This window comes from Triturus cristatus, chromosome 4_1 (genome assembly GCF_964204655.1).
Source record: "Triturus cristatus chromosome 4_1, aTriCri1.1, whole genome shotgun sequence".
Lineage (NCBI taxonomy): Eukaryota > Metazoa > Chordata > Amphibia > Caudata > Salamandridae > Triturus > Triturus cristatus.
In genome coordinates this window covers 781395212-781412305 of record NC_140585.1, presented here as the reverse complement: position 1 = coordinate 781412305, position 17094 = coordinate 781395212, and positions in this window count along the sequence as shown.

The window sequence follows — 17094 nt, the reverse complement described above, 5'->3', positions numbered from 1 at the left end:
CTTCTCTATATCCCCCTGTGCTCATCAGCCACCTGTCCATCCAACAGGACGGCTCGTCCTGTGGGTGATGCATCCATTTATTAATGACTGACAACTGCGAGGCCCAATAGTATTCTCGGATGCAATCCCTCCATCATACCATCCTCTGACCAGTTTTTAAACCGCAATGTGAGGGGGCTTACAATCCCAGAGTAGGGTCCTGACCTCCCCAGCTATTGTTTCGAAGTACGCCTCGGAGATCGCGAACGGGGTATTTTGTAAGGCGTACAGAAAACATGGTAGTGCCATCATTTTAAATAAAGCTGCACGTCCCAGTAGGGACTTGCCATAGCAAATATCCCAAGGTATTGAAATCCCTCTGTCACTATCCTAGTTGCACAGTTGGTTGGTAGGACCGGGGCGGGGCTGAGCAATAGATAGATTACCGATTTGGACCAGTTGATGGTATAACCGGAGTACTTTGAGTGATCCAATCTTGTTTATCACTTTCCTCAAGTGCACACCCATGTACCTGACATCACCAGTTTGTGCCCAAAACCGGATCTAACAGCCTGCTTTCCGTTTTATGCTCACAATATAGAGTGACTGATCTCCACTAATCCCTGCAAGCAGCAATCAGTTATGCCTGACAGACTCTCCCGAAGTGTATGACTTCCAAGAGCAGAAGATCCCCATTTACCACAAGCCACACTCCCAAGAACCACGCGCTTATCGCGCACACTTGTCTGAGCCCATGACTCCGGACTGGAGTCACGGCTGCCTCGTCTAGCACACCGACCCTCAGGTGCTCGTGGGTTCAGTCAATGGATGCAGTAATCCCTCGGAGCTCATCCTCCAGTCTTCACTGGGTTTCCACCTGCTCTTCGTCTCCCAGCTTCAGATCTGTCTTCTACGCCTCCGTCTGCCTCACGACTTCCTCTACATTCTCCTGACCCCGCTTACACTCCGAAGAAAATTCCCGTCTTCTTTTGGTCCGAGATGTGACCCCGGTCCAGCAAACAACTAATTAGCAGACGGATGAGGAGGAACATATGGGACATGTACAAACACAACACTAGTGCGCGTACCCTCGGTGCCCCCGGGATGTCCTTCCAAACATATCTTGTTTTCTCTGTCACAATACTCCTCTTCTAGGCATGGATATTCGTGCCATGAAGACGTAGCAACCCGTGAAAAAAAATCCGCAGCCCCATGCAACTTTCCAGGTAGATGCTGAATTTGGAATGAGAAGGGTTGTATTGCTAAAAATCACCTTAAAATACGGACATTAGTGTGCCTAAGTCTTGACAATCAAATCAAGGGGACATGATCCATCAAGAGAAGAAAGGAACAACCCAACAAATAATATCGGCAGGATTCCATAGCCCACATAATTGCCAGACATTCCTTCTCAATGATGGGATAAAGGGACTCCCTAGGCAGCAATTTCCTACTAAGAAAACTACAGGATGTAAAAGCCCTGAATCATCTGTATGAGAAAGAACAGCCTCCAATCCAATGTCAGATGCATCTGTTTGTAAAACAAACTGGTTGGTAAAATCCAGGCAAACCAAGACCGGTTCCCCGCACAGCATCTCCTTTAGTTGGGTAAAACTCCTTTGGTGGCAGGGTAACCATTCTTTCATATGGGTTGGAGACTTCTTTGTCAACAAGTCAGTTAAGGGGGCAGCTACCTCCGAAAGGCGAGGTATAAAACAGAAGTAATAACCAACCAATCCCAGAAAAGCTCTGATCTCTTTCTTTGACACAGGTTGCGGCAAGCCTTTAATTGCTTTTACTTTATGCACTTGTGGACAAATCATGCCCTTCTGTATATGATATCCTAAACAACCGACTGAATTAGTGGCCAACAGACATTTCTTATGATTAGCTGTCAAACCTGCCTTTATGAGACAAAGCAAAATGGCCTCTAACTGATGTATGTGTTGTTCCCAGGTTTGACTAAACACAACTATATCATCCAAGTAGGCAGCTGCATACTTGTGGTGTTCCCTCAATATCAAATCCATCAAATGTTGGAATGTGGCAGGTGCTCCATGTAATCGTAAGGGTAAGACCTTAAACTGATACAATCCAGAAGGGGTAGAAAACGCTGTCTTTTTCATTGCTCCTGGTGTCAATGGTAGCTGCCAGTACCCTTTAGTCAAATCCAAGGTGGTCATGTATCGTGCGGAGCACAAGTTTTCAACCATTTCATCCATCCTCGGCATAGGATAAGTATCGAACTGGGAGACCTCATTCAATCGCCTAAAATCAATACAAAAACAAATTGATCCACTGAGTTTAGGAACTAAGACTACTGGAAAGCACCATGCACTACAAGAGGGTTCAACAATCCATGCTCTCAACATCTCCTCTACTTCATCTTCCACTGCCTGTCGTCTGGCTTCAGGTATTCAATAAGAACGAAGCCGGATTGGCCTTGCACCCTCGGTCTTAATGTCATGCTGCATCAACTGAGTCTTACCAGGATGTCTAAAAAAAGACATCCTCATACCCATCTACCAAATCAAAAAGAATCTGTTGCTGTGAAGGTGTCAGATTATATCCCAAAGGAATCCTTCCTACCTCTTCAGGTCTTTCTTGGATAGCAAAGGAAATCTCAAGGGGATTACTATCAGTCACCAATAAGGTGCAATTCGTTTTTTTCCACCCCTTTTTTCAATACGTTAATATGGTATATCAGACCCATAGGATCCATATGAGGTACAGCTACCTGGTAAGTCACAGGGGTGACCTTAGCCAAAATCGTATAAGAACCCTGTCATTCAGCCATCAATTTGTAATCAGAGGAGGGAAGGAGTAACAACATTTTGTCACCTACTTCTAACTCCCTACTTTAGGTGTTGACATCATAACAAGTTTTCTATTTTTCCTGGGCCTTCTCCAAATTCTGATTAGTTTCCTCACACAGAGTAGTGACCCTTTGACTCAATGTGGCTGCTTAATCAAGTAGGTCCACCCCTTCATCTTCCTCATCCACCCAATGCTCTACTGCAATATCCAATAAGGTTTGAGGTTTCCGGCCAAAAAACAATTAAAAAAGACAGTACCCAGTGGAGGACTCTGCCTATCCCAATCTCTACCGGTCTCAGTCACCATTTTCTTTAACATAGTCTTAATAGTCCGGTTATATTGTTCCACAAGACCATCTGTCAGTGTGTGGTATACCGAAGCCCGAATCTGTTTAACACCCAATACTTTACAGACCTGAGCCATCAGACGAGACATAAAGGGTGTTCCCTGATTAGATAGTAACTCCTTTGGAAACCCCAAACGAAAAATAAAAAATGAAACAATCATTGCTTGGGCCACCACATTCGTTGTCATGCTAGTCAAGGGTATAGCTTCAGGATATCGGGCTGCATAGTCAACCAACACCAGGAGATATTGATACCCTCAAGAAGATGTGACCAACAGTCTTACCAAATCCATACCCACTCGGCAAAAAGTTACTTCAATAAGAGGCAAAGGTTATAAGGGAGGCTTAGGGATATGGGGTGTATTGGCACACTGACATCTCTAACATGACGCACAAAATCGTCTAACATCCGAAACACTCCAGGCCAATAAAACCTTCTCAACAAGTACTCCTCCGTTTTATCCCTGTCATAATGTCCTTCCCCCCAGCCTGTCCATGGGCTAAATGTAATACCTGTTCCTTAAAAGGTAGAGAAACCAACAACTGAGAGATTGTTTTGTGTGTTTTCTTTAATTTACGATTCAACAAACTCTCAGTGATGTGAAAATATGGTCCTACCTGCTCTTCCTCATTCTCAGTGGCCTGAGCCCATGCACATCCTGTATTAGGATCTTCTTGTTAGACGGCCCTAAAACTGCGTTGTACTCCCCATCAGTAGAAGAGGAAGTAGAAACAGAAGAGTCATTAATTCCACCCCATTTGTTATGTAATCTTTTCTCGCGGTGGACAACTTAGTCTTATGCCTACCCTCAGTTAACTCTTCATGCACAAAAGGTGCCTCTTCCAACCACAATAGTTCCTGTCTTTCCTTTATGGCCTCAGCCAAGAGGAAAGAGAACCCCACATAATTTGTGCCCAGGGTCATTTCCTCCACTAACTGTTGTATTCCGCCGACTCGTATACTTTCTTTCTGTCCATCCCAGTCAAGCTCCACCATAGCCAATGGATGCTATCAGAACTTATCACTGAGTGACGACACCCAGAGTCAATCAAAACTTTCGTTGCGCTATCAGAACTTATCACTGAGTGACGACACCCAGAGTCAATCAAAACTTTCGTTGGAACTTGGTTAACTTGTATTCACTTGTGGTATTTCTCAGCCCCAACACCTGCCCATAATACCGGACCTCGGGAACATCCTACTTCCATTGCTTCTGTTTGGTGAGTCTTTTGGGGGCAGTTCCTTACAATATGTCCCCACTCCCCACAGTGATAACATTGTGGTCCTGGCCCAGTATCTCTACTGGGAAAACAAATTGGTGGTCTACTCTCTATGGCAGATCGAGGGGTATTTATTGGAAAACCTCCACCGTAGAGAAACTGGTGTATGTATCCTAGGTTGGGCGGTTCTCATCTCAGGGGGTCGGGTTTCTGTGGCCCTGAAATTGGTTCATTTATGATAAGCACATGCTAAATCTATAGCTGTGCTCACAGTAACATTCGGATGTTGTTTGATCCAAGCCCTAGTTGGATTCGTAATGGCGTCCAAATACTGTTCCAGATACACTTTATCCAGAATCTCGTCCATAGTTGATAAAGTGGGTTGTAACCAACTATTATCCAGATCCTGTACACAATAGAATGGGGCCCTTTGATTGTCATGTGAATTCCACTTTTCTTTACGAAACTTCAAGCGGTAATATTCACTGTCATAACCTAACCGGTACATAATAATTCTCTTTATCTCTGGATTAAGGAGTCACACCAGCTGGATTTGCCGCCTGATAGGCCATCGGTAATCCTCCTGATAATAGCGGAGCGATAAACTGCCCTCATCGTTCGGGTGGCTACGATGTAGTACTGGCTACTCGTTCGAAATTAGTAAAGGAAAAATCCAGATCCTCCCCAGGTTGGAACTTCTGTAGGGCGGAACAAGCAGCAAGCAGTTATACCCGATAGACTCTCCCGACTTCCCAGAGCAGAAGAACCCAATTCGCCACAAGCCACACTCCCAAGAACCATGCGCTTATCGCGCATACTTGCCTGTGGCATGGCTGCCTCGTCCAGCACGCCATCCCTCAGGTGCCAGTTGCTTCAGTCAATGGATGCGGTAATCCCTCCGTCCTCGTCTTCCATTTTTCACTGGGTTTCCACCTGCTCTTCGCTTCCTGGCTTCAGATCTGTCGTCTTCTCTGCCTCCGTCTGCCTCACGACTTCCTCCACATTCTCCCAACCCAGCTCACACTCCGAAGAAAACTCCCATCCTCTTTTGGCCCAGAGACGTGACCCCGGTCTAGCACACAACCAATCAGCAGACGGATGAGCAGGAACATCTGGATCACGTACAACCAAAACATGTGCGCGTACCCTCAGTGCCCCCAGTCACTCTGTCACTGACACCATCACTATGGTTCACTTGATCAGCAGAGCAAGTACCTTCACTTCCAAGATCAAAGCATGTGTCACAGAGCACATCCCTGTGGAATAGGGTGGTTCAGAAGAAGACAGCAAGGGTAGGGTGTAGCTCTTGTAGATAATCTAACTACCCACTGAAACCTTATAATCCTCTCCCGATGGAGATAAAGTGTAAGAATACCCCCACTCCCTCTGAAGCAGGCCGTAGAGTAGAGAGGAGACAAAGAGTTTTGGATGCTACACATCCAGCTGAAGATGGGGAGATTGGAACTACTGCTCCTTGTCTTGGCACGCGTTGTGCCTTTTTCTCCCACCAAAGTACAGACTGAGCTGCTTTGGGATCTGGATTATCTGTGATGGGTTGGCATTGCCACAAGAGTTGTTCTCTGGAGGTGCCCTGGCATTGTAGGTGTAATTGTTTCATTGGCAAGGACAGGCTCAGTGGATGGGCAATGGCATAGCAGTCTTTTATGTGCTTTAGGTATGAATCTGCCTTCTTCCTGGTGAGCCACTTGCTGTCAAAGGGCATATCCCTCTGTGCTGCTTCTACATCTCATGTGACACCCACTGAATAAAGCCTGCTATGCCTATGGTGTATGACCACTGAGGCCATGGTCCTAGCCATCAGGTCGACCGAGTTTGCTTGAACAACCAGGTTTACCGGTGACAGTTGTGTAGATAAAGTCTTGGGAGGTGGCTTATGGTGCAGTGCAATCTGTTTGTAGGCTGCTGGGCCCAAAAAGCAGGCATCCACTACAGACTCCAAAATAGCTTAGTGAAAAGATTAAGAGGTAGTGGAGCCGCAAAAGAAAGCTGAAGAATTTCCATCAGCATGTTGGACTTTGCCTTTGCAGTTGGTAAGGGTAGTTATAGTGCCTCTGTTGCTTTCCGTACCACAGTTGTAAAAAAATAAATATTCTTACAAGGAGGACCACAGAGATTCAGAATATCGCCCTCTGGAGGTGTGTGATGAACATTACCACTTTGAAGTGTAGGAAAAGGCTAACATCCATGTCATAAGGAGGGAGGAGGTTATTGGCCTCCGAGTCATCTCTATCCGTGCACTATAAATCTCTTCTGGACATTTCCATGGTGTCAAGGCTAAATGATGAGGAGTTCCTCTATTAGAAAGATCTAGGGAGCTAACTTTGACGGCAGAGGTTATTGCAGCTCTGAGAATAGGGCAGACATCGTGATCAGCCCCGAAGTTAAAGGGGTCAGGGCCTAGGTAGGTAAGGTTTTTCTCAGAAACAGCTCTAAGGCTGGAGCCTGTGGAGATACAGAATTAGGAGGTGCCTCAGCAGCCTGATTCGCCAACCCCTCAAGAGCTGGCCTGCCTCTGGGGATTCAGCGCCAGATCTCTGTACTGGGGTGAATGTTTAACATTCTGTTCATCAATTGTTCTTTTTGCATTTGTCACCCCAAGTGGGATGGGTATGACGTGGCTCTCCATGGCACTGGAGTCAAGCTAGCCTGGCTGATGAGGGGTGAAACCCCCAAACCGGTCCCAGGATGCTTGTTTCTGGTCCAGGGAGGACCTGGTCTGGCAGTTTGGGCTAGACTGTTCCCACAGGGAGCAGGTTCAAGACTGATTTGCATAGGGCTGGGATTAAACTGTAATGGCATGGGGAACAAAACGATGGTTTTAGGCACAGGTCTCTGTACTAGAGTGAATGTTTGACATTGTTCAACATTCTGTCCATCAATTGTTCTTTTTGCCTCAGGGCAGTGGCATAGACGCATAAGGGCCCGCTCTGAAGATATACAGAATAGCCTGTTAACAAGCATTTACAATGCAATGGTCTCGGCAATATTATAGGTAGAGCTATTGGTATTGCTCATTATTTTTTTATCATTATTGTATCCCTAAATAAATGGCATTGTCATTTCTATTGGCATTAGCTTTTTTTTGCATATGTGATACCTATTGCATTAGCAGAGAGAGATTGAGGTAGTGAGAGAGAGAGAGAGAGAGAGAGAGAGAGAGAGTGAGGTATTGAAATAGAGAGTGAGGTAGTGAGAGAGAGTGAGGTAGATAGAGAGTGAGGTAGTGAGATAGAGAGTGAGGTAGATAGAGAGTGAGGTAGTGAGATAGAGAGTGAGGTAGATAGAGAGTGAGGTAGTGAGATAGAGAGAGTGAGGTAGTGAAAGAGTGAGGTAGTGAGGGAGAGTGAGGTAGATAGAGAGTGAGGTAGTGAGATAGAGAGTGAGGTAGATAGAGAGTGAGGTAGTGAGATAGAGAGAGTGAGGTAGTGAAAGAGTGAGGTAGTGAGGGAGAGGGATGTTGTGAGGTAGTGATATATAAGCATAGAGTGATATTGTGACTGGCCTTTCTTGTGATTGGACTCAATCCTATTTCACGTTGGATATTACATTTTACAACTAACCTATTATTCACTATGAATATATGCCAGCTACTAATTGCTCATCTTATCTTTCAGAATGACTTGAGTGTAGTATGAAGCCCACAGATTTTAATATCAGTTCATGAGTACATCTGGAGCGATGAGGCTCAGCAGGCAGGGTGTACTGGCTGCCTGTGCATAATATGCGTACACCTGGATGCTGTGCTTTGTAGCCATTGCTGCAACCCCAGTACGCATACTTTTGAAATGTATTACGTGTACCTTTTCATACTGTACAGTGCGGTCATATCGCTATTTAATAAAAGTGTTCTAGTGAAATAAGGCAACTGTGGTCATATGTAAAACAGAACGATAGATAACACGGGGTTTTGGAAATACACAAACCTCTCCCATCAGTTGTGCTGCCTCTTTTTCAGTGCATTGAAAAATAAAACCAATACAAAGAGAATAGCTGTGGGAAACAAAAAGCAGCCTGCTAATAGTATAATTTGCCACCCTTCCAAATATCAGTTCTCACCCCCTCCCACTAACCTTGCCCTGTCAGATTGCGTTGTGACGTCCTTTGTTATTGTAGCTCCACCTCACTCCCATTCGCCCAGCATATCCCACGCCGCACCCAAGCACCGACATGCTTATCTGAGTGTTCTGGTGAGACAGGAGCGCAGCAGCAGGCTGCACTTACTCCTGTCTGGGGGAATGAGACTAACATGCACTTACTCCTCTTCGAGGGGGTGAGGCAGACGTGCAGTTACTCTTTGCTGAGGGGATCAAATGTACCAGGAGTATACTTACTCCTATCTGAGGGGGTAAAACGGGCGTACACTTACCCTTACTTCTCTCTGAGGGGGATGAGACGGGCATGCACTCCTCTTCAAGGGGGTGGGGGTTAGGCAGACGTGCACTTACTCCTCTCTGAGGGGGTGAGACGGGTGCGCACTTACTCCTCCTCTGAGGGGATGAGACGGGCGTGCACTTGATTTACTCCTGCCTTCCAGATTTAGCAGGGCATGCGCAGGTTAGGGGCGTATTGTATCCTGGGCATCTTCCCCTCATTTGAATGAATGAATGATTAAACACCAGAGGGAAGCTGTGCTGACTGCCGATGTTGTGTCTGCAGGGTGATAGTTTAAAAGCTTTTTTTCCCCAAAGGATAAACTGGTACATGAAATCCTATCCTGGCGAATCCGGTGCCAATGCTGGGTGCCTGCAAGATCGGCCCGCTATACAAACACACTTCACAAACTGAATGCCACGGACGTGGAGTCATCCACACTGCTGGGGTGGGCACAGTTGGCACGGCGTGGCATCCATCTATTTGTTTATGTGAACATTCCACCGTTATAATGGATTTCCGCAACAGCCAATTGAGTCCAAAGGGTGGGCTCGTCAGCGTCCCTTGATGGTCACCTGTAAAAGGGCAGTCACCCCTGGAGTACAGCCCCAGCCCACTGGCACACAGAACGGTGTTTCACGTGAAGATGAAACGCACATTCCCAAAAAAATTTCTAGAATGACTATATAACACCTTCAACACAGGCTCTGGAAACCTAGCACTAACGTATAATATACAATCTATATTGAACTCCTGCATATTACATTATCCAGAAACTATACAGTGGATCGGGCCTGCGCTTGACACCCTGGGTTGTGCATCCTATATTCCAATAGGATCAAAAGAGCTTCCACCGCATGTGTGATCCGCTGCATGTGTGTGTGGCAAATATTACAGATCACACACTGCGATACAATGCTCACGGTCTGCAGTACGGCTGTGTAGGAGTCTAGAAGCCACGCGCCTCCTATATATGGAACGCTCACAAACTGAAGGACTCATATGCTCTCAATGGTTTAACCACGCGCCAGTGCCACACCAACTGTCAAAGATTTTTTTTTTTAACTCAAATACACAAATAGCACGATATCTCGTGACAAATCTGGACCATCATAACATCACCACAATACACAACATCTTTGCAAAAAGCCTGCAGGAAGGCTCGGTGAGCAGAGCGCTCCCTGCTGACAAATGCGGTGTTCTGAAGATCAAGATTTCGAATCCGGGAAGGCAGACTCAGCCTTTCAACTTTAAATGTATTGCAATACAGAATAGTGACATCTTTCATTTGCAGTGCTTAGAAATGGCACTAGTGCTGCTTGTAGCGCCCTATAAAGCGTTGGCTAGGGCGTCCGACCTCGAATCTGGGGAACTGGGTTCGAGTCTTGGCAATGACGCAGAACATCCTGTGATTCTGGGCAAATCACTTAATCTCCCAGAGACAAAAATGAATGTGTCCTCATGTAATGCAACTGGTGCTATGTAAAGCGCTCTGAAACCCGATTCGGGTCAAGTTCATGCTATATAAAACTATGTACAAAAAATATATCTGAACGTAACACAATAACAGGTATCACATCCAACCAAAAGGCAGCAGCACAAACAGGCAAGAGATGCAGTGTGTGTGTGTGGACATGTATACGGGAGATCAGGTTGTGTGATCTTGGGCCTTTAACGATTGTGAGCGTTTAGAATTAGACTAAATGCTTGGTTGCCGTTTGTCCAAAACTGGATATTTACAATTACAATATATAATGGGTACCTTCATGCCCACTGACAGTTTTGTGACTGAGAACCCTGGCGTCAGGCCCTATGTTTTTGAAACAGTAATGGTCTGTGTTTAAAATGGACAATGTAAACTAACGATAGGATTTGAGTTGATAAGGACTCCCTTTATATTCCTCCGGTGCAAAGTGATGTTTATTTATGTCGAGGTCGCAATAAACATGCATGTGTAGGCCATGTGCAGCGAGCTCCTGTTGGCTTAGTCTTGGAAAGAAAGCTTACTCTTTACTCCCCGGACATCAGCCCTGTGCAATCTGCTTTTGATACACTCGGTTTGAACTTGCAATAATCAGGGTTTAGTGATGTACTATGGCCTCTAGGCCCCAGTGACACTGCACCTGCTGTACCATCTGAAGTTACACCCCTTCGCTTGCGAAGAGGTGTGGCGCAGCGACCAGGCGGCTGACTCCAGAGCACGGGGCTCACGGTTGGATCCCGGCGGCAGCTCAGCCAGCACCAAGTGACTCTGGGTAGTAGCTCGTTTAGTCTTCTCGACGGCCCCCAGTGCCTTGGGGGAGATTAGTTCGCGCTTTAAAAATACAGGGTTTTAACTCGTGTTTTTTATTCTTCTTGGAACTGGGGGGGGGGGGGGGGGGGGGGGGGGGGGGTCAAAGCAGCGTCATGGTATGGCAGTCCATGTGCTCCCTGTCTCTGGGGCTGACAGAAACACAGAGCAGAATTATTTCAGGATTCGCTGAGTCGACCCCTGCTTCAAAACCAGGGCTCATGACACCACTCTGCGGACTGCATCAGCCGTAGCATATAGGAAAAATGCCGCTCGTTTTAAGACTGCTGTGCATCGCTCCGACGCACAACGTGCACACCAAGGGGCATAGTAGAGGGCGGAGTTAGGGAATTACAACACTGAGTTATGTCGTTCTGTAATAATAAGCATCGGGCGTATGTCTCATGGTCTCAAGTGGAGCTGTATGGGGACTACTGCGCTCACTTCAAGGTTTTTCCAATGTCGACTGTTTGCAGCCGAAGTTCTAACATCCTGCCTGCTGCAGCACTCCTCACTGCGCCACTCACATTTTCACCTCTCTTTGCAGGACACAAGTCCTAATGCAATTGCAGCCTGCTGGCAGCGTGTGCCAGGCTTAATGTAAATGCGCCTTCTCCCTGGCATGGGAGCCGCGTGCAGGCTGCGCCGGGATCGGAGGGACGTGGAATGCTGACGGGCCGGGATTCGCGCGCTGCCTGAAGTTACATCGCACAGCCCCATTAATTGAGTAACCGGGAGAGGTGGAGGGCCAAAGGACTGCGGCCGCACGGAAAGAACAGCGCTTCCCTCCCGCCAACTGTGTAATCTCGTGACCGCGGAAAGCAAACTCGGAACTCAGGAGCTCCCTCCCGGATTTACACAAACCCGATCCGGTGGCACAAGGGGGAAAGACGTCCAAAGCACGGTGCGGATCCCTGCTCGTGGAACTGGAGCCTGCCCCAGCAGCGCCGCCACCAGCACAACAACACGGCGCCGGACGGATGGATCCTCACGGCCAGAGAACAGCATAAAAATGGCGGATGGAAGAATCGAAACTTTTTCGCATTCGGGGGCGTGTTCCTGCTGTTCTAAAAGGGCGTGGCTAAAAAGTGGAAAGAACAGCAAGGAACACGCCCCCGAATCTGAAAAAGACGGAGCCTATTTGGAGGGACGGCTCTCTCCTCCAATGGCTGGCCTCCGTTTAGGAAGCCAGCCAATGGAGGAGAAGCAAAAAGAGAGGCGGGCTAAATAGCCACTCTAGGAAACATTAAATCTTCCGACTTCCGGTTCTGCCTTCGGCAGACCGGTAGTCCTCGACCTAAAAAGCCTCACCAGAGGAATTAAGGACAGATGGAATCAGGAAATACAGTTTCATGCTTTTAAGTACCAGAATCTGCTCTGAAGAGGAGGAATAGAACAGTGTTAGTCAAAGAAGCAGTACAATCTTGAAACATTCCCAGGTACAGTAATGCTTCCTCAAGGATAAAAAAATGTCGCCTTCCTATCAAGTTTTTGTGTGTTTCTTGTAGGAAAACTCCATGGGAGATTGCTGCCTGTAGGAGTCTTACTTTAAGAAGGGAAGATGGACCACTTTGGAGTACATTTACAAGCCTGTGCAAACAAGAGCATGACCTCTCGCTTCTTGGTGGCTATCAGGTGCATTGACAAACAAGGAATTGCATTACTAGGGTTCATGACTGGAGCTCAAACACAACATGCAGCTATTGTGAAGATCCAATAAAGACATTTTCTTATGACAATGTCCAGAGAGTTGAACCCCCAAGATCAAGAAAATAACAGTGACGTAGGTTGAATTCAAAGAGGAATCTAGATGGTGAAAAACGCAAGAGGCGCTCCAGGCCCTCACTGGTAAAGTGTAGAAAAACCTGAATTATACCAGCATGACAGATGGCGCCATATATTGCATAATGTTGTCATATCTATGGTGGAAGGAGACATAACTGGAGTCGTGTGGTACCACATGGCTGCACTGAAGAGATATTGTTGGGAAAGGAAAATGCTACTTACCAGTGTGCATCTGTTCTTGGCATGTAGAGCTGCAGATCCACACACTGTGTATAGATCGCCATCTGGTGTTGGGCCCGGACGTTTGCACTTTGTTGTTGTCCTGGAAAGTCTTTGGAAGTCACAAGATAGGTGGCTCCTCCTTTGGACAATAGTGCGCATGGGCATCGACTCCATCCTCAAGATTGTTTTTTCGCCAAGAAGGAAAATGATGGAGTTTTGTAAGAAACGGAAATAGATGTCCATATATGTTGTATCTAAATAAGATAATACTGGAACAGGTAAAGGTAGCCGGGGAGGTGGGTGGGCGTGTGTGGATCTGCAGCTCTACATGCCAAGAACAGATGCACACTGGTAAGTAGCATTTTCCGTTCGAGGCATATGAGCTGCAGATCACACACTGTGCATAGTTTGCATAGCAGTACTCCTCCTTAGCGGCGACCACCAGTATCTGTAGCAGTAGTTTGAAATAGTGTTTTGAGTACAGCTTGGCCCACACTAGCTTGTTGTTTTGCCTGCACATCTACACAATAGTGTTTTGTAAATGTGTGCGGTGTAGACCATGTAGCTGCTTTGCAAATGTCATCTAGGGGAATGTTCCCTAAAAATGCCATTGAAGCCCCTATCTTTCGGGTAGAGTGGGCTTTAGGGTCTCTAGCTCGTCGTAGTGTGCCCTATCATATCTTGCGAGCAAAGCCTGTGTGTTGGCAATTCTCCACATGTTAGCTGCTTGGGACGCCATTCTTTTACCAGACGCGTCCAGCAGTTTTGATTCTTTATCAGGAGATGAGGCATCTCCTGTTGTTTGTGAATTGGCCCTTTTGCTGGCGTTGGAGACCACTAAGGAGTCTAAGGGTATTTGCCCTTTAATATAAACAGGGTCAGCTGGGGCAGCTTTGTACTTTTTTTCTACCCTGGGGTTTAGTACTCTGGCCCTTACAGGATCCTTAAACACTTCAGGAGCGTATTTGATTACCCCTTTTAACATGGGGAGAATGGCACTGGACCTTTGGAATGGTTCGAAAGTGTCCATGAGGAAATCTTCCTCTATAGGGTCTGTATGTAAGTTTACCCCGTGATATTCTGCTGCCCTGTGTATAAGCTGAGTGAACCCTATAGTGTCCTCAGGAGGGGATGGCCTAGATGGGTAGATGTCGTCCTGAGGTGTGTCTGGGACATCTGGTGTGTCATAATCCTCCCATGGTTCTTTTGGGGCACCAAGAGGACTGGGTTCCCCTAAAGGGTGATCATCCCCTAGGTCATCCGAAGTGTCATCATCATCTGGAGGTGGAGGAGATGGTGAGGGAGGTGAATATGGGATAGGAGAGTGGTGTAGATGGGGAGGTGGAGTAGGAATCCTTAAAGGAGAAGTTGCAATGTCTCTCTTTTTTAAAGGAAGTGGAGCTGGTACAGGAGCTGGTACAGGTTTGTCTATTTTCCATATCTTTGAAGGGCGAAGTATGAGTTGACCTGTTTTAGCGTCTCTCCGAAGTGTTTTTTGGGTCGGATCAGGTTGAAAAAGCTCCTCCTCTGACATGAGTTCTTTCGGTGCCGACTTTTTCGGGTCCGATTGTCAGTGTCAGGGGCCTTGGGGTCTTTGTGTGCTCTATAGGCCTGAATCGAGAATTTTCTTTCATTCCTGTAGTGATTTTGGGACCGATTGTTTTTTCGGTTCCGGTGGTCTCTTCGGATTCATAGATTGAGCGCCAGTGGTGATCGGAATGGTTGTTTGGTCGTTTCCGAGGATTTTCTGGGCTTCGAAGGCTGAGCGCCCGAGGTTTTCGGAGGCGGGTGTTTGCTCAGTTCCGCCGATTTTTTCGGAGCCTGGGCGTCTGTACCAGTGGATTTTGGTGCCGAAGGCGTCGAAGTGGAGGTAGGCGTTGGCGTGGAGGAAGGCACTGGTTTCTTTTTGGGTGCCGTGGATGGAGTTTCGGCACCGACGGCAGGCTGGCTCGCTCCCGAGTGGCCTGAAGGCTTTTGTATTGACTTCTTTGCCGAGCCGGAAGGCGGGGCGTGAGAAGTTTTGTCCCGGTGTGCACCTAGGCCCGAATGTGAAGGTGTGACCGAAGCCTTTTTGGGAATGGGGGGTGGGGAGGGGTCGACGCCAGTACTTACGACCCGACGCCCCGGAGTGATGTCTTCGACGTCGGAGTCGTCGGCTTTGGAGGAGCTGATGGTGCTGTTTTGGATCTGCTCCTGCTCCAGTACATTGATGCCTTCCTGGAAGATGTCGTCGGGGATGGATGTTGATGATCAAGCCATTGTTCTTCGAGCTAGACGGTCCCGGGTCGTATTCTTGGAGCGGGAAGAGGCACAAGCTGGACAATCTTTGGTGTCGTGCTCGGGTGAAAGGCAGAGGTTACACACCTCATGTAGATCGGCGTGTGGAAACTTGGATCCACATTTAGGACACTTTTTAAAGGGAGTCCTTTCCATGAGCCGAAGGCCTGCGTCGACGACCGGAATCAAAGATTTGAAGTTTTGGAGAGATGCGCGTCGAATGGGAATGCGATCGAAACAATACCGATGTATAGGTGAAGGATTTTGCGTCGAAAAGATGATTGGTAGCGACACCGAACTGGAGCGCGATGAAGACATCCGAACCCGATGGCGGAAAAAACACAATCTGAGGATGGAGTTGATGCCCATGCGCACTATTGTCCAAAGGAGGAGCCACCTATCTTGTGACTTCCAAAGGACAACAACAAAGTGCAAACATCCGGGCCCAACACCAGATGGCGATCTATGCACAGTGTGTGATCTGCAGCTCTACATGCCTCGAACATAAGTTTTCCCTATTTGGTATAGTGCCTGAAGAATATTCATAAGGTGAGGAATTTGCAAGAAGACATCCTCCAAAAAGTCAGCTTCCAACATTTTTACAAGGAATCCCGATGTTGCAAGAACATTTTGATATAACACCTTGCACATGAATGTATCAATGTTAGATATTCTTTATCTAACTGAAGCAAGTTACAACTTTATAAATTCTCTTGGACTTTTTCACAATAGTCTAATGTCTTATCTTTCAAATTATGTTGAAAAATTGCAAGAAATGGTAGGCGGATACTGATCGTTATTCCAGTTTCTATGCATAAGACAATATGAACTACCAATACAAAGGTTTTTCAGCTAATACCTCCTTGTTCTAAATCAGAGGGAATGAAAGTCTCCTGTAACACAATGCAACCTCAGGCTTTGCAGTGCATCTAAAAAATTATAGAAACTAAATAAGGCCTTAAATATCTTTATTGAAATTTGTATAAATAAATAAACATGCACATTTCAAATGTAAACCCAAGTGAACTTAAGTGCAGACCAGATTGTAACCTCTGTCATGCAGGAGGTTATTTACATAAAAAAGCAGCTTTAAAATACCAGGATGTAACACCAGCTTCAATATCAAGGTACAAAGCAAAGCCAAGTCCAACATACCTCATTTATCCTGGTCAATGTTTAATGCTAATGTATAAATAAAATAATTTACCAAAATGTGCACTCACAGAGTGAACTTTTATTTACAATACACAATTTATAACCTATTGTATCTGTATTACATTAGTTCGAGTGAAGAACATACTTTTCCATTCTTTTCATAGCAGTGGGAGAAAGAGTAATTCCTCAGGTAGTAGATATGCAGTGTTTTGTCCCGTAATATGCAGACGCTCTTAAAGGCAGAATTGTATACAATTTAAAAATGCCTGCTTTAAGCCATTTTTGCCCATTTTGGCATCCTATACCCTTTAAATGGTTAAATGAAGTCAGTTTCAAGGTTTATATATGATCTTTACTGCACAATTTCTGACTCTTTCATGCAAATGCCAGTTCTCCGACAGTGTCACAAATTGTATTTTGAGATGAGCTGTAAGGCTACGGTGAATTCCACGAGGAACACAAAGAAATTGAATAGACCTGCCTTTGCAACAGTCTGGTAGCAATTTAAAGGCAAGTTATATAATAAAAAAAAAGCAAAGCTTGATGCACCTTCTTTAGAATGGCAACGTCGAAATGCCAAACCAAACAGTTTTACAATAGTTGGGAGGGT